This window comes from Hypanus sabinus, chromosome 4 (genome assembly GCF_030144855.1).
Source record: "Hypanus sabinus isolate sHypSab1 chromosome 4, sHypSab1.hap1, whole genome shotgun sequence".
Taxonomy (NCBI): Eukaryota; Metazoa; Chordata; class Chondrichthyes; order Myliobatiformes; family Dasyatidae; genus Hypanus; species Hypanus sabinus.
In genome coordinates, this window is record NC_082709.1 from 92376307 (window position 1) to 92395849 (window position 19543).

A 19543-nucleotide genomic window follows, 5' to 3' on the forward strand; every position below is an offset into this window, starting at 1 on the left:
CCGTTTCATTTGTTTTTTTGTGTGGGAGGAGGGATTTGGGGGGTTGATATGCCTGATCCATTTTGTTTATTTTGGTTTTTTTTTTGTGCAAGAGGAGGGATTGGGGGGGGGGGGGGGTTGATGTGCCTGATTTTTTTTTGTTTGTTTAGGAATTGTACAGCAACTGAAGCTCTGTGAAGAAGCTGTTCCTGAATTGCCTAGTGTCTGCCTTCAGGCTTCTGTACCTCATTCCTGACAGTAACAATAAGAAGGAAGTGTGACTTGGTGTCCTTAATAATGGACGCTGCCTTTCTGAGGTACCACTCCTTGAAGATGTCTTGGATACTACAGAGGCTAGTACCCAAGATGGAGCTGACTGATTTTACGACCTTCTGTAGCTTCTTTTGATCCTGTACAGTAGCCCCTCCCCAACCCGCATACCACATTGTGATGTTGCCTGTCAAAATGCTCTCCACGGTACATCTATAGAAATTTTCAAGTGTTTTAGTTGGCATACTGAATCTCTTCAAACACCTAATGAAATCTGGCCTCTGTCTTGCCTTCTTTATAGCAGCATCAGTATGTTGGGACCGGGCTAGATCCTCAGAGATCTTGACACCCAGGAACTTAAATCTGCTCACTCTCTCCACCTGATCCCTCTATGAGGATTGGTTTGTGTTCCCTCGTCTTACCTGACCTGAAGTCAATAGTCAGCACTTTAGTCTTACTGACATTGAGTGCCAGGTTGTTGCTGTGACACTACTCCACTAGTTGGCATATCTCACACATGTACACCCTCTCGTCTCCATCTGAGATTCTACTAACAATGGTTGTATCATCAGCAAATTTATAGATGGTATTTGAACTATACCTAGTCACATAATCATGGGTATAGAGTGACTAGATCAATGGGATAAGCACACCCCTGAGATGAGCCAGTGTTGATTGCCAGTGAGGAGGAGATTTTATCACCAATCCACACAGATTGTGGTCTTCCAGTTAGGAAGTCAAGGATCCAATTGCAGAGGGAGGTACAGAGGACCAGGTTCTATAACTTCTCAATCAGGATTGTGGGACTGATGGCGCTGAGCTATAGTCGATGAACAGCATCCTGACCTAGGTGTCTGCATTGTCCAGGTCGTCTAAAGCCGTGTGGGGAGCCATTGAGATTGCATCTGCCATTGACCTACTGTGGCGATAGGCAAATTGCAGTGGGTCCAGGTCCTTGCTGAGGCAGGAGTTAATTCTAACCATGACCAATTCTCTCAAAGCATTCCATCACTGTAGATGTTCTGGGTGGTAGTCATTAATGTAGAGCACACTACTCTTCACCCTCTTTAAAGACAGCCTAACATTGGCCTCCGAGTCAGAAATCACAGGGTCACCAGGCACAGCAGGGATCTTCACAGTTGTAGTTATACTCTCCCTTTCAAGGCAGGCACAGAAGACATTGAGCTTATCTGGTAGCCATTCATGCTATTGGGTTTCACTTTGTAGGAAGTAATGTCCTGCAAACCCCACCAGAGTTGTTGTGCATCCGATGCCACCTCCAATCTTGCTTGGAGTTGTTTCTTCGCTCATGAAGTAGCCTTCTGCAAATCATAGCTGGTTTTTTTTTTTGCAGACCTGGGTTACCAGACTGAAATGTCAGAGATCTAGCCCTCAGAAGACGATGAACTTGCACGACTTTTGGTTTAGGAATGTACAGTAAGTCTTTGTAGGCACACACTCATCCACACAGGTTTTAATCAAGTCGGTAACAACTGCAGCAAATTATCCAGGTTGGAAGATGAATCCCTGAACACCATCCAGTCCACTGATTCAAACCAGTCCTATAAGCGCTCTTGTGCTTCTCTTGTCCAAACCTTCTTGGTCCTCACTACTGGTGCTGCAGTCTTCAGTCTCTGCCTGTACTCAGGGAGTAGAAGTACAGCCAGGTGGTCAGACTTCCCAAAGTCAGGGCGTGGGATAGCACAGTAGGCATTCTTGATGGTGGTGTAACAGTGGTCCAGTGTGTTGTTTCCTCTGGTACTACAAGGGATTTGTTGATGGTAATTATTCAGTGACTTTTTCAAGCTGGCCTGGTTAAAATCCCCTGAAATAATGGTGAAGGCATCAGGGTGTGCTGTTTCGTGCATGTTGATCCCATTGCTCAAATCATCTAGAGCCTGATTGACATTGTTCTGAGGTGAAATGTACACTGCTACCAAAATGATTGCTGAAATCTCCCATAGTAAGTAAAATAGACGGCACATAATTGTGAGATATTCCAGGTCTGGTGAGCAGAATAGGGACAACACTGATACATTTGTGCACCGAGAGGAGTTGATTGTGAGGATACACCTCCATCTCTGCTTTTGAAAGACTCGACAGTCCTATCCTGATGGTGTATGGTGAACCCATCAAGCTGAATCACTGTGTCCAGTATGGAAAGGGTTAAACAGGATTCCGTGAAACAAGGGATGCAAGCAGTCCTAATGTCCCTCTGATACAGCACCCTAGCTCTGAAATCTTTGATTTTATTTACTAGACACTGTAGGTTTCCCAGCAAGATAGTCAGTATTGGGAGTCTAAAACCCCATGTTCTTAAACACACCTGTATCCCTGACCTGCAGTCATGTTTCCTACAAGGAAGTTACTTCTGGCGAGAAGTACGGCCAAAGTCGGTATTGTTTCTGGTGGTTTTAAGTAGTGATAGGTTATTCAATCACATTAAGATATCTTTATTAACTGTACAGACCTTGGAAGCAGTTGTGATTCTCAGCTGTATCAGTTTGAAATGGGAATCATATCCATTGACCTGTGCTGCACAAGATCGCTGTTCCAAGGTGCCCAAGCAAACATACTGGACCTGATTGCCTCGTTCTTCCCTCCTCTCCCATTGGGTAGAAAATACAACAACTTCAAAGCAAGTACCACCAGCTGAAGTAGAACTTCTGTCCTACTCTTATCAACACTTAAATGGATCTCTTTTATGATAAGACAGACTTTTAACCTCAATTCTACCTAGATATGATCTTGTAGTTTATTGTCTACCTGGACGTGCAGTCTCTGTAGCTGGAGTTACACTTCATTCTGTTGTTTTACCTTGAACTAGCTCAATGCACTGTGTAATCATTTAATCTGCGTGAACAGTATCAAGTCAATCTATTCACGGTATCTTGGTATATATATGGCAATAATAAACCAGATCCAATTCCAGTAATGTGCTATTCCCCTCAACTGAAAATTTAGTAAGCTGAGGTGTTTGAAGAAAGTGAAATAAAAGAGCACCTTATGCCCCAGACGTTTTTATCCAGTGTTGGTGGGTGATCCTGTAGAAGCTCAAACTCATCAGCTGAGTATCCAGACTCCTATTCAGATTCATGTGTTTATCACACGTACACTGTGCTAACATAACAGTCTGTGCTGGGAGCTGCCCCCAAGTGTCACCACACATTCTGGAGCAAACATACCATGCCCACAATGCTCAGCAGAACAGCACAGAACACAACAAGCAAAAAAAAACAACAGCAAAACAAACCCTTTCCCTCCCTCCCACCCACCCACACATAAAGATAGCCCTCTAACCCCAGTCCACTGTGTTCTGTACATCTCAAAACGCAACTTTATCCAATTAATCAACATTGATGTTTGAGAGAAAAAATTAGTTTCAATAGTTAGTTTTACACTCAGTGATACTTTTATTAGGTACAGCTACTCCTTGCAAGAAGCATGCAGACATGGTCAAGAAATTCAGACCAAATATCAGAATGGGGAAGAAATATGATCTAAGTGACTTTGACCATTGAATGATCATTGGTGCCAGTCGGGCTGGTTTGAACTCCCTGGATTTTCACACACAACAGTCTGTAGAGTTTATAGAGAATGCTGTGAAAAACAGTGGGTGGCAGTTTTGTGGGTGAAAATGGCTTGTTAATGAGAGAAAACATAGGAAAATGGCTAGACCTGTTCAAGCTGACAGAAAGGCAACAGTAACTCACAACATTGACAAACCCTGAAATGGATGGGCTACAATAGCAGAAGACCAAACTGGTTTCCACTCGTGTACCTAATATAGTGGCAACTGAGTATATATTTACTTAGCACTAATTAAAATGGCCATCCTTTGTTTTGCCAGCAGCATTTCACTTGAAGTAACATTCACTTCCAATTTCCTTATGTACTTTACATCTGCAGAGAGTCCTCCCTTAACCTTTTTCTCTCTTCGAGCAGCTGAGTATGAGCTTGTCTAATCTTCCCTTGTTGCTTCCAGTCAGGAATCAGTCCTGTTAATATTTTTATTAAATCCTTTGTAACATGCATTATTACTGAATACCTTGAGCTGATTTAAAATTAACTTCCATGCAGAAAAATGAAGAAGGTTCATTTTGAAACAGTCTTATGATCCTTAGGCCTGGGATTATTTTGCCTGGACCATAAAACAATAAGAATGAGGCCATTCGGCCCATTGAGTCTGTGTCACTGTTCCATCATGGCTGATTTATTACCTCTTTCAACCCTATTCTCCTGCCTTCCCCCTATAAATTTTGATGCCCTTATTAATCAAGAACATACCAATCTCTGCCCTAAACTTAGCATCCACAGCCATTTGCTGCAATGAATTCCACAGACTCACCACCCTCTGGTTAAAGAAATGCCTCCTCATCTCTGTTATTTTAGGAACGTCCTTCTATTCTGAGGCTGTGCCCTCTGGTTCTAGACACGCCAAAATAGAAATTATCCTCTCCATATCATCTCTATCTAGGGCTTTTAATATTTAACAGATTTCACTAAGATGCCCCCCAATTCTTCTACACACCTGTGAGTACAGGCCCAGAGCCATCAAACACTCCTCAGACTTAGACCAGAGGAAGTTGAGAGATATGATGAGCAAATGAACAGGCCCTTCAGCCCATGAGGTCTGTGCTGACCATGATGTCAATTTAGCTAATCCCATCTGCCTTTTTGTGTGCCTAATTCAAGATTGTTTGATGTCATTTCCTGTACATAAGCATAAATGAAAATAAAATAATTGTTACTCTGGATCTGATGCAGCATAAAACATGAAAGATAAATAACACAATGATAATATAAAAGCCACAATAAATATAAATACATAAGATAGCTTATATATATAGTTTGATTGTATGTCTATAAAGTGATGCTGGGCTGTACATCAGGTGACTGACAGGAAATAATAAAGCAGTGGTGGAGTTACTGAGTGGAGAGGTTGATCAGCCTTACTGTTTGAGGAAAGTAACTGTTTTGAGTCTGGTTGTCCTGGCTTGTTTGCTACGTAGCCTCCTCCCTGATGGAAGAGGAACAAACAGTCCAGGAACAGGGTTGGTTACCAATGTTCATGAAGTTACTGGCCTTTTTCGAGCACCTTTCTGTGTATATGCTCACCATGATGGGTAGGCTGGTGCTGGTGATGCATTGGGCAGTTTTGACTACCTGTTGTAGAGCGTCTTATCCCCGTTAAATGCACTGATACGGTTTGTCAGGATGCTCTCTATTGTGCATCTATAGAATGACGTATGGATGGTGTAAACTCCAGTGTTCTGCTGCCTCCTCAGAAAGTAGCGGCATTGACAGTGTAGGAGGTGTTCTGGAACCATCAGATGTTGTACAGGTCGTGCACTCCCAGGAATTTGAAATCGCTCGCAGTGCTGTGCCGCTGATGTACAGAGAGGTGTGAGCGGTACCTGTTCTCCTGAAGTCAATAACCATCTTCTTTGTCTTGTTGACATTGAGGAAGAGATTATTTGCTCGGCACCAGGCCTTGAGCTCTTTGACCTCCTCTCTGTTGGCCGTCTCAACGTTGTTGTTGCTGAGCTCCATCCCTGTTGTGTCATCAGTGAACTTGGCAATGTGTTTGGCTGTGCAGTCAGGTGTGACTGTAATGCAATGGTCTCAGCACACAGTCCTAGGATGTTGAGGATGAAGGGGAGGGAGGAGTGTTGTGCATCCTGACTTGTTCCATTTATACTGAAGGAGCTGAAAGATATGATGAGGATGTTCAGGATATTGACTGGACAGGCAGGAGAAATGGAAAGAAGCTATTCCCATTGGAGGGTGACTAAAGGGTTGCTAAACACAGATTTAAAATTAGAGGCTGTGCCCTCTGGTTGCAGACCTGCCACAATAGAAGTTTTTTAAAAAGGTACAAGGAAGACACAGGGAAAGCTATTTTGCAGAGAGTAGCGATGATCTGAAATTTACTGCCTGTCAGCTATTGAAAACAAATTTTAATTAGTGGTTTTGAAAGGTAATCGGGAACTTGAAGGACCCCACTATCCAGGGCATGCAGTCTTCTGATTGCTATCATCAGAGACGAGGTACAGGAGCCTAAAGACACACACTCAATGTTCAAGGAACAGCTTCTTCCCCTCCACTATCATATTTCTGTACAGTGCATGGACACATGAATATTACCCAGTTATTCATTTTTACACTATTCTTTATTTTTGCAATTTATAACAATTTTTGTTTTGCGCAACACTGCTGTCAGGCTCATGAGCAGGCAGATGGTTAGCACAGACCTCGAGGACTGAAGGGCCTGTTTCTGTTCTTTACAATGTTAACCTTAACTCCTCTAAATGGTCAGTCCGCTGCTGCTTATGAGAAGTTCCAACCTGCCCTTTGAGATACTCTAAGTAATCCAAGAAGCGAGCTAATTGGAAGCCTTCCATTTTTCATTCGCCTTTGTCATGTTGTGTTTGACAACATGCGCGTTGATGTGTACACACTGATTACTATTGTCTATGCCTGTTACAATTTGAATCCACTGCAATTCAATAATTGTCATACACTGAATTCTTCCTTACATTAGCTGCTGTTGATGTCTAACCTTTAACCCAATCAGCTGTCATGGGTCATAGAACGTGCTACAGACCAAATATCTGAGGCATCACAGCTAATGCTGGACATACATACCATCTCTGTAAAGTTATACAGATTTATTACTATTCTTTGAAGAGATCAAATTTCCAAAATTATTTAAAAAATAGATCAGTACAGAACAGGAACAGGCCTTCTGTCAAGTTAACCAGCTAAAAAGTAAATGAAGACCCTCCAGAAAAACTAATCCCTCCTACCCTCACCATGTCCATATCCCTCCATCTTCCTCACATCCGTGTGCCTATCCAAAGGTCTCCTAAAAGCCTCCAATGTATTTGCCTCTACCACCACACCAGGCAGCTCATTTCAGGCATCCACCACTCTCTGATTTAAAAGCCCCCTCATATCCCCTTTGAACCTACCCCCTCTCACCTTCAATGCATGCCCTCTGATATCAGACATTTCTACCCCGGGAAAAATACACTCCCTGTCTACTCTATCAATGGCTCTTATATTCTAATTTTATAAACCTCTGTCAGATCTCCCCTCAGCCTCTGCAGCTGCACAGAAAACAACCCAGGCTTATCCTGTCTCTCATGATAGCACATGCCCTCGAAACCAGGCAGCATTCTGGTATACCTCTTCTGCCCCCTCTCCAAAGCCTTGACATCCTTTCTGAAATGGGGCAACCAGAAACATACACAATACACCAGATGTGGCCTAACCAGAGTTTTATAAAGTTACAGCATAACCTCCTGACTTCTGAACCCAAAGCCTTGACTAATAAAAGCCAGCATTCCATAAGCCTTCTTAACCAACCGTAGACCACTTTCAGGGAGCTGTGAAATTGGACCCCAAGATCTAACACGAGAGGGCACAGTTTTAGGGTGCTTGGAAGTAGGTACAGAGGAGAAGTCAGGGATAAGTTTTTCACACAGAGAGCGGTGAGCACGTGGAATGGGCTGCCAGCGGCGGTGGTGGAGGTGGAAACGATAGGGTCTTTTAAGGGACTCCTGGATAACTATATGGAGCTTAGAAAAATAGAGGGCTATTGGTAACCCTAGGTAATTTCTAAAGTAAGTACATGTTCAGCACAGCATTGTGGGCCGAAGGGCCTGTATTGTGTTGTAGTTTTTCTATGTTGCTATCTCTCTGCTCAGCAACACTGGTAAGGATCTTGCCCTTAACAATATACTGTCTCCTTGCATTTGCCCTACTGAGGTGCAACACCTCACATTTACCTGGGTGTGGTAAACTATGTATACCTGTCTGGACACGCCCCTCTGCTGACTGCTCCTGTGGCTCCTCCCATAGACTCCTGTATAAAGGTGATTGGGGCACTGCTCCTCCCTCAGTCTCTGAGATGTAATGGGCTCCCTTTTTGATGCTAATAAAAGCCTATCATTCACTTCCAGTCTCCAAGAGATATTGATAGTGCATCAATTTTGTTAGCAGCAATTTTAAAACATGGAGAGCATTTTACGACCAGACAGATTGGATCTCGACCCTCAATCCCAGGAAGCCGGCGACGCTTTCGAACTCTGGCTAGCATGCTTCGAATCGTTCCTGCAGGAGATGTATGTGACCGATCCTGCCACGGTGCACAGGGTTCTCCTCTCCAGAGTCAGTGCAAGGGTCTACTCCATGATCAGAGACCAAACGGACTACCGGGGTGCGATGGATGCCCTCAAAAGGCAATACCAGCAGCTGGTGAACACCATCTACGCAAGACATCGCTTAGCGACACGGTGGCAGCGGGCCAGAGAGTCGAGCGCTGAGTTTGTCCGGGCCCTACAGACACTTGTGTGGGCCTGCGACTGCAGGGGACTGACGGCGGAACAGCATGTGGAGCTGCTAGTAAGAGACACCTTCATTACAGGGATCAGGTCAGTGTACGTGCGCCAGCGGCTGCTGGAATGCACTGATCTTACATTACATTCGGCGATCGAGCTGGCCAACACACTGGAGGCCGCTCTGCACAACGCAGATGCTGATCAGGCGCGCAATTTCCCGCCGGCTTCATGGATGCTGCAAACCCTACAACCCCCACTGGCGAATCAACCTCGGAAGCTGCTAGTTGCGAACCCACTGGCGAGTCGACCATGGCTGCTGCCAGTCGCAAGTCCACACAGTGTTACTTCTGCGGACTCGAAAAACACCCCCGAAAACGCTGCCTGGCCCGAGAAGCTACTTGCTCCAGCTGCGGCAAGAAGGGCCACTTCGCCAAGGCCTGTAAGTCCAAACCACGAGCAGGGTCGAGCAGCGCTGCGTGTGAGGCATGGGAGTCGCCATCTTGCCTGCCCGCTGCGTGCGAGGCATGGGGGCGGCCATCTTGGTCGGTGCCACCTTGCCCCGCCTCCAACCCACAGGTGCTTACCGGGCACCAAGATGGCGATGAAACTCTGCCCTCCGTGACCCTCGACCAAAGCGCTCCACACCATCCTGGTGGAGGGGCACAGGACTAGCTGCCTGTTTGGCATGGGCAACACTGAGAGTTTTATTCACCCGGACACGATACAACACTGCGGACTCGTGACACGGCCGGTAAGCCTGAGGATCACCATGGCTTCTGGATCGCATTCCAAAGACAAATGGGTGAATTGTGCAGCGACATTGGTGGTGCAGGGCACAGAATATCAGGTCATGCCTCAACTGTGTGCCCCTGTGCTATTGGGGCTCGACTTCCAGAGCCACCTGAAAAGTGTGACAATGGAGTATGATGGGCCCCTCCCACCAATCACTGTCAGAAATTCTCAGTTCTGTGGGACTTTGTCACATACCCTGCTACTGACCACACACACACACACACACACACCAACCTGCACATCCCACCCAACTTCCATGCTTACAGCCGCACTACAGACACCACTTGCAGCCTCTCCACCCTCAAGATCCCTTCCTCACTGCTGTTCGCCAACCTGACTCCCGACTGTAAACCTGTGGCAACTAAAAGCAGGAGGTACAGCGCGGGGGACAGGGCCTTCATTCAGTCGGAGGTGCAGCGGCTGCTCAGGGAGGGGATCATTGAGCCAAGCACAAGTCCTTGGAGGGCCCAGGTGGTTGTTGTTTGGACCAGGCAGAAAAATAGGATGGTCGTGGACTATAGCCAGACCATCAATAGGTTCATGCAGCTTGACACGTACCCCCTACCCCGCATCACGGATATGGTCAATCAGATAGCTCAGTACAAGGTGTACTCGACCATAGACCTAAAATCCGCTTAACATCAGCTCCCCATCTGCCCGGAGGACCGCCCCTACACCGCCTTCGAGGCGGGCGGCAGGCTCTATCACTTCCTGCGTGTCCCCTTCGATGTCATGAATGGTGTCTCTGTCTTCCAGAGGGAAATGGACTGGATGGTGGACCAGTGCCAACTGAAAGCCACGTTCCCATATCTGGATAACATCACCATCTGCAGGCACAACTGGCAGGATCACGACACCAACCTCCTACGATTTTTCCAAGCGGCCAAAGCTCTTAACCTTACCTATAACAGGGACAAGTGTGTGTTTGGAACCACCCGACTTGGGTATGTCGTGGAGAACGGAGTCATTGGCCCTGACCCCGACCCACCACCCTCAGAGCCCTCAAACGGTGCCTGGGCTTCTTTTCCTATTACACCCAATGGGTCCCTCACTGTGCAGACAAGGCCCACACCCTGGTCAAGTCCACCACATTTCCCCTCTCAGCCGAGGCCTGCGAGGCCTTCAGCCGTATTAAAGGGGACATTGCCAAAGCAATGATGCATGCGATGGATGAGACCATTCCCTTCCAAGTAGAGAGTCAGACCTCCGACTTCGCGCTGGCTGCTACCCTCAATCAGTCAGGAAGGCCGGTAGCATTCTTCTCTCGTACCCTTCAAGGCCCTGAAATTCGGCACTCCGTGGTGGAGAAAGAAGCCCAGGCCATAGTGGAAGCTATTAGGCACTGGAGGCACTATCTCGCCGGCAGAAGGTTCACCTTGCTGACCGACCAGCGCTCAGTTGCATTCAGGTTTAGCAACCAACAGCGGGACAAAATCAAAGATGATAAAATTTTGAGGTGGAGAATAGAACTCTCCACCTGCAACTATGACATCCTGTACCGGCCTGGAAGGCTCAATGAGCCCCGATGCCCTATCCTGGGGAACATGTGCCAGCTCACAGCTCGACCGGCTATACGCCCGCCATGCAGATCTTTGCCACCCGGGGGTCACCCGGCTTTACCATTTCATGAAAATCCGGAACCTGCCTTACTCCCTTGAGGACATCAGGACGATGACTAGGGACTGTCAAGTCTGCGCTGAGTGCAAACCGCACTTCTACTGTCCTGAAAAGGCACAACTTATCAAGGCCACTCACCCCTTTGAGCAACTGAGTGTCGACTTTAAGGGCCCCTTCCCTCCACCGACCGCAATGTGTACTTTCTTAACATAATCGACAAGTACTCGCGGTTCCCCTTTGCCATCTCCTGCCCCGATACCACTGCCACGTCCATCATAAAGGCCCTGTGCCAGCTCTTCACTCTGTTCAGATATCCCTGCTATATCCACAGTGATAGAGGGTCCTCGTTTATAAGTGATGAGCTGCGCCAGTACCTGCTGGATAGGGGTATTGCTACGAACAGGACCATGAGCTATAATCCCCATGGAAATGGACAGGTGGAGAGGGAGAATGCCACTGTGTGGAAGGCCACACTCTTAGCCCTTAGGTCAAAGGGAGTGCTGGTCTCTTGCTGGCAGGAGGTCCTCCCCAAGGCACTCCACTCCATCTGCTCCCTGTTATGCATGTCCACCAATGCCACCCCTCATGAGCGACTCTTTTCTTTTCCCAGGAAGTCTGCCACTGGGACCACCCTACCGGCTTGGCTGATGTCCCCAGGGCCAGTGCTGCTCTGGAAACATGCAAGGAGCAATAAATACTCCCTGATGGTCGAGAGGGTTCACCTACTTCATGCGAACCTACATGGTCTTACCTGATGGGTGAGAGGACACGGTCTCCGTCCATGACCTGGTGCCCGCAGGAGCACCAGACCCCTACCCCGAACACTCCACAGTGACTACGAACCCCGTACCCACTGATGTATATACTCACGAGACACCGCGCACGCCAAGCCCTACACAGACTCCTCACGACACTCCCATACTGGGCGCCACACACACGCACGAGGGGTTACTGATGCCTAACGGGCTGGCACCTCAAGTCAGGCTGGAGCCAGCACAATCACCGGTAGATCGCAGCGACAGACTCGACTGCCTGTTAGACTTGACCTGTAAATATACTTGTAAGAAACTTCGCCCTGTGGTGACTCTCTTTTAAAACAAAGGTGGGGGGGGGGGGATGAATGTGGTAAACTACATATACCTGTCTGGACATGCCCCTCTGCTGACTGCTCCTGTGGCTCCTCCCATAGACCCCTGTACAAAGGCGATTGGGGCACTGCTCCTCGCTCAGAATCCGAGATGTCGTGCTCCCTTTTTGCTGTTAATAAAAGCCTATCATTCACTTCCTGTCTCCGAGAGTTATTGATGGTGCATCAATAAACTCCATCTGCCAATTATTTGCCCATATCTACAACTGATCTATATCGCGCTGTATTGTCAGTCTTCCACACTATCCACAACTCCGCCGATCTTGATATCATCTGCAATTTACTAACCATCTACATTTTCATCCAGATCATTTATATACATCACAAACAGAAGTGTTCCCAGCACAGATCCCTGCAGAACACCACTAATTACAGTCCTCCAGCTTGAATAAGAACGTTTGACCACTACCCACTGCACAAGCTAGTTCTGAATCCAAAAACAACCAATTTGCCGTGGATCCCATGCATCTTAATCTTCTGGATTACCCACCCTTGAGGAACTTTGACAAATGACTTGATTAAATCCATGTAGATAATATCCACTGCACTATCCTCATCAAGGTCTCTTGCCACCTTGTCAAAAACTGCAGTCAAGTTGGTAAAGCATGACCGGCCACACACAAAGCCATGCTGGCTCTCTCTAATGGGTTTCCAAGTACATATATATCCTATCCCTAAGAATTTTCTCCAGCAAGTTCCCCTACAACTGACATGAAACTCACTGGTCTATAGTTCCCAGGATTTTCCCTTCTTAAGTAGAGGTACAACACTGGCCACTTGCCAGTCCTCCAGGACCCCATCTGTGCCTCGAGGTGGCACAAAGATACAAGGCCCTAACTGTTCTGTCTCTTGCCTTCCTCAATAACCTGCAGTAAACCCCATCAAGCCCCGGGGACTTAATACTCATGAGGAGACTCAACACTTCCTCCTCCTTGACCTCTGAACGCCCTAACATATTTATACACTCAGCTCTAACTCCCTGGTCCTCCGTGTCCTTTTCCTTGGTAAATACTGAAGCAAAATACTCATTAACTACCTCACTCACATTCTCTGCAGCCAAGCAAATGTTTCCCCCTTTATCCTTGAGTGGTCCTACCCTCTCTCTTGTTGTCCACTTGCTCTTTTTGTATGTATAGAATGCCTTGGGATTCTCCTTAACCCTACTTGCCAAGGACTTCGCATGGCTCCTCCTGGTTTTCGTAATTCTCTTCTTACGTTCTTTTCTGGATTCTTTATAATCCTCATGTTCTTCATTTGATGCTGACCTCCAAAGCTTTACATACTTCTCAATTTTCTTCTTGACTAAATTCAATACCTATCTGGACATCCAAGGTTCTCTTTTCTTTCCATTCCCATCCTTCTTTCTCACAGGAATTGCAATTCTCTGCAACTGATCTTTAAATACTCTCCACATGTCTGATGTGGACTTACCAGAGAATAGGTGTTCCCAATTAATGTTTCTTAGTTCTGGCCTAGTGCCCTCATAGTTTGCCCAACTCCAATTTAAAACTCTAGCACAAGGACCGTACCTATCCTTATCTATAACTGTCCTGAAAGTTAATGAGTTGAGGTCACTATTCCCTAACTGCTCACCCACTGAAAGATCAGTCAGCTGACCAGGCTCATTACACAACACCAGGTCCTCTCATTGGACCACCCTGATTTAAGAAACCTTTCTGGATACACTTAACAAATTCAGCCCCATCTAAACCCCTTGCACTAGGAGGGTCCCAGTTTATATTAGGGAAGTTGAAATCCCCCATGACAACAACCTTATTACTTTTACACATTTCCTTCATCCGTTTACATATCTGTTGCTCAATGTCCTGGTGGTCTGTAGTACAATCTCATCAGTGTGATTGTACCCTTTCTATTCTTGAGTTCTACCCAAATGGACTTGGTGTTTGATCCCTCCAGTGCATCTGTGATATTGTCCCTGATTAGTAGTGCATCTCCACCCCACAGCTCTTTTACAACCTTCTCTATTTTTTCTAAAACTTTGAAATCTTGGTATATTAATCTTCTATTCCCACCCCTCTCTCAACCAAGTCTTTGTAATCGCCATAACATTGTAGTTCCATGTACTGATCCGTGCTCTAAGTTCATCACCCTTACCCATAATACTCCTAGCATTAAATACACACACTTCAAACTATCTGAACCATCATACCTGCAATTTCGGTTTTGCCTTTAAGTACTGTCCCTGACATCTACCTTCCTGTCTAATCCTTCAATTACTGACCTAATGCCCTGGTCCCAAGCCCGCTACAAAACTTGTTTAAACTCTCCCGAGCAGCATCAGCAAACCTCTCAGCCAGGATATTGGTTCCCTTCCAGTTAAAGTGCAATCTGTCCATCCGACAGCGATGAAATGCTTTGAGAGGTTGGTCATGACTAGGTTGAACTCCTGCCACAACAAAGACCTGCACCCACTGCAATTTGCCTATCACCACAATAGGTCAATGGGAGATGCAATCTTCATGGCTCTTCACACGGCTTTAGACCACCTAGACAACACAAACATCTACATCAGGATGCTGTTCATCGACTATAGCTCAACATTTAATACCATTATTCCCACAATCCTGATTGAGAAGTTGTAGAACCTGGGCTTCTGTACCTCCCTATGTAATTGGATCCTCAACTTCCTAACCTGAAGACAACGGTCTGCGCGAATTGGTGATAACATATCCTCTTCGCTGATGATCAACACTGGCGCACCTCAGCGGTGTGTGCTTAGCCCACTGCTCTACTCTCTATATACACATAACTGTGTGGCTAGGCATAGCTCAAATACCATCTATAAATTTGCTGACAATACAACCATTGTTGTAGAATCTCAGGTGATGACGAAAGGGCGTACAGGAGTGAGATATGCCAACTAGTGGAATGGTGCTGCAGCAACAACCTGGCACTCAATGTCAGTGAGACGAAAGAGCTGTTTGTGGACTTCAGGAAGGGTAAAACAAAGGGTATACCAATCCTCATAGCAGGGATCAGACATGGAGAGAGTGAGCTGCTTCAAGTTCCTGGGTATCAAGGTCTCAGGTCCTAAGCTGGTCCCAATGTATCGATGCAGCTACAAAGGCAAGACAGTAACAATACTTCATTAGGAGTTTGAATGATTTCGTATGTCAATAAATACACTGAAAAACTTCTATAGTTGTACTGTGGAGAGCATTCTGACAGACTGCATCACTGTCTGGTATGGAGGGGCTGCTGCACAGAACTGAAAGAAGCTGCAGGAGGTTGTAAATCTAGACAGCTCTACCTTGGGCACTAGCCTACAAAATACCCAGGACATCTTTAAGGAGCAGTGTCTCAGAAAGGCAGCGTCCATTATTAAGGACCTCCAGCACCCAGGGCATGCCCTTTTCTCATTGTTACCATCAGGTAGGAGGTACAGAAGCCTGAAGGCACACACTCAGCGATTCAGGAACAGCTTCTTCCCCTCTGCCATCAGATTCCTGAATGGACTTTGAAGCTTTAGACTCGACCTCACTTTTTTGTAATATACATTATTTCTGTGTTTGCACATGTTTTAGTAATCTATTCAATATATGTAATTGATTTACTTATTGATTTATTATTATTATTTTTCCCTCTCTGCTAGATTATGTATTGCATTGAACTGCTGCTGCTAAGTTAACAAATTTCACGTCATATGCCAGTGATCATAAACACGATTCTGATTGTACAGATGAGAAAAGGTCCCAATGATCCACAAACTTGAAACCCTGCCTACTGCACCATCTCCTCAGCCATGCATTCATCTGTGCTATCATCCCATTCCTCCCATGGCACCTGGAGTTCAATGGTTCCATTTAATGTATACAATGTATAACCTGAAATTCTTACTCTCCGCAAACATCCTCCAAACAGAAGCAAAACCCCAAAGAATGAATGGCAGAAACCACTTATTTGAGCAGAAAGCATCAGCATTCCCAGCACGCACCATGAAAGCCCCAAAGAGATACCATGGTCTAAGGTCCATTAAAATCTGCTGTTCATCCAAACAGTTCGACATTCTTCAGGCTTTCTCTCGCACTGACATGGGAGAGAGGGATATCATCCTTCCACAGCAAGAGGGGAGACAAACAGTCGCTCTTTCAGTGTTACAGTCTATCTGTAGTGCTGCTTTTATTTTGAGCTCCTCCAATTCAAGTTTTGGTAGCAAACTCTCACTCACCATCGAGACAGAGGGAGGCCCCATCCATCCTGGACATTCTCCCATTGGGCAGAAGATACAAAGGCCTGAATGCACGTGCCTCCAGTCCAAGGACAGCTTCTATCCCATAGTCATCTTGGCCTCACAATCTACTACATTATAATCTTGCACTTCATCATTTACCTGCACTGCACTGTTTCGGCAGCTTTCACACTTTAGTCTGTACTGCTATTGTTTTCCCTTGTTCTGCTTTAGTGCACTGTGTAATGATTTGATGTGTATGAACTCTGTGCAAGACAAGCTTTTCACTGTATCCTGGTACATGTGACTAGAATAAACCAATACCAATACTAATACCATCAGTATCCACTTTGAAAGAATGTGGTGGAATGTTCTCTTGCCTGGATGAGTGCAGCTCACAACACTTGTAAGGCTAGATACTACCCTAGAGTGTCTTCCCAACACATAACACCCTTTTATTATCAAAGTACATGAGATTCAGTTACAGTAAATTAAAAAGCACAATAGAATTTATGAAAAACTATACATAAACAGAGACTGACAACACAACCGACATGCAAATGCTCAAATAAAATAAATAAATAGCACTGATAATATGAGTTGTAGAGTTGTTGAAAATGAATGTGTAGGTTGTGGAATCAGTTCAGCACTCAGTGAATACACTCAGTAAATGCACTCATTACACACACACACATATTGCTTGATCATTCTGCTGTCAATGTCTTCCCCAGTATATTCTCAAAATTAACCTAACTTTTCCCTCCTTGTTGCTACATACATTCAGAGTCAGACACCAAAGTTTAGTTTAATTTCATTCTTTATTAGTACTTAACTGAAAGTGGCATTGGAACTGTGCTTAACCTCAAAGTCATAAGTATAAAGTGAGTAGAGAAAGGGGCTATGCACACAGCCTTGTGGTGCACCTGTGCTGATGGAGATTGTGGAGGAGAAGCTTTTGCCAATCCAAACTGACTAAAATTGTGGATCTGATTACACAAGGAGGTATTGAGGCCAAGGTCTGGAAGCTTGATGATTAGTTTTGAAAGTAAGATGTTATTGAATGCTGAGCTGTAGACAATAAAGAGCATCCTGATGTATACATCTTTGTTGTTCAGACAAAGAATTAAGAGCCAATGAGATGGCATCTGCTGAGGACACATTGTGAAGGTAGGCAAATTGGAGCAGATCCAAGTAACTTCTCAGGCAGGAGTTGATAGGTTTCATCACCAACCTCTCAAAGCACTTCCTCACAGTGACTGTAAATGCTACTGGATGAATGTCATTGAGACAGGTTATCACATTCTTCTTCAGCGCTGGTATAATTGAAGCAGGTGAGTACCTCAGACTGCCGAAGTGAGAAGTTAAATACATTGAACACTCCAGCCAATTGTTCGGCACAGGTCTTTAGTAGTCGACCAGGTACTCCATCTGGGCCGGATGCTTTCCATGTGTTCACCCTCCTGAAGGATGCTCTCATATTGGCCTCAGAGACTGAAGTCACAGATTCATTGGGAGCTGTAGGAATATAAGAATGATCCTCTATGTTTTGATGTTCAAAGCGAGTGTAGGAGACATTGAGCTCACCTGGGAGTGAAGCCTTGTTACTTGGTCAACCCACACAAAATGCTGGTGGAACACAGCAGGCCAGGCAGCATCTATCCTGATGAAGGGTCTCGGCCTGAAATGTCAACAGCGCTTCTCCCTATAGATGCTGCCTGGCCTGCTGTGTTCCACCTAGAGTTTTGTGTGTTGTTTGAATTTCCAGCATTTGCAGCTTTCCTCGTGTTTGCTTGTTACTTGTTTTCACTTTGTAGGCCCTGTCACAGCTGTCGAGCATACTTCAGTGATTCAAGTTCGGTCCAGAATTGTCACTTCGCCCATGAGATTACTTTCCGGAGATTGTACCTGGATCTTTTGTATCTTATTTGGTTGTCAGACCTGACTCAGCAAGATGGCGGATCTCATGGTTCATACAAGGCTTCTGGTTGGGGAAGACTCTGACTGATTTTCCAGGAACCCATTTGTGTACACCAGTCTTAGTAAAGTCCATGACAATTGTGGTGTATTCTGATGAGTCCTTGAACATGGTCCAGTCTACCATCTTGAAGCAATCCTGTAGTTGCTCCTCTGCCTCCAACAACCACCTGTTTGTTGCACTTATCTCTAGAACTTTGCTCTTTAGCCTCTGTTTGTATGCATGTAGGAGAAGGACAGCAAAATGATCAGATTTCCCGAAATACGATCTGGGCATGGAATGGTAGGCATTCCTTTATAGTGTAGCAGTGGTCTAGTGAGTTGGGACCCTGGTGCTGCAGGTTACATGCTGATGATAATTGGGCAAAGATTTCTTCAAACAAGCCTGATTGAGATCCTCAGCTATGATTTGAAATGTGTTGGAGTGGACTGTTTCTTGTTTGGAGAAGATAGCATTCAATGTCACGAGTGCCTGATCACTGCTGGCTTTTAGTGAAATGTAGACTGCAGTCAAGATCACAGTGGAGAACCCTCTTGGTAAGTAGAAAGGTCGGCACATAATAATTAAGATGTCCCAGGTCAGGGGTACAAGAGTACAACAAAACCACCACAGAGAGTTTAACATGAAACACAGACACCCACCGTTTACCTTTGCCGAATCAGCAATTTGGTCCATCCTGTGTATCCAGAAACCTACAGATCTTACCATTGTATCTGGCATGTCTGGAGTCCAGAGAACGCAGCAATTTCTCATTTCCCTCTGATACAGCACTCTTGCCCTCAGGTCCTCAACCTTGTTCTACAGCAACTGCACATTTGCTAGAAGATGCTTTGTAGAGGGAGCTTCATTCCTCTATGTCTCAGCCTGGCTTTGAGTCCTTCCCTCCTCCCTCTCTTCCAGCCATGGCAATGTAACAACTGTTCCTACACCTGGTGGCATGGGACCTCAGACTCCTGTACCTCCTGTTTGATGACAGTAGTTAGAAGAGAGCATGGCCTGGATGTTGGGGTCCTTGATGATGGATGCTGTTTTCCTGTGGCAGCACTCCTTGTAGATGTGCTCAATAGTAGTATGGGCTTTGCCTGAAATATACTGGGATGTTGGCACCTCTTTGTGTAGAAAGTGTGGATTCCTTCATCACTCAATCACCTGAAGTAGTCTCTTCATCCACCCTGCTACACTGTGGAGTGTGCCATTGACAAAATCTACAGCAGTCACATGCCTAGGCT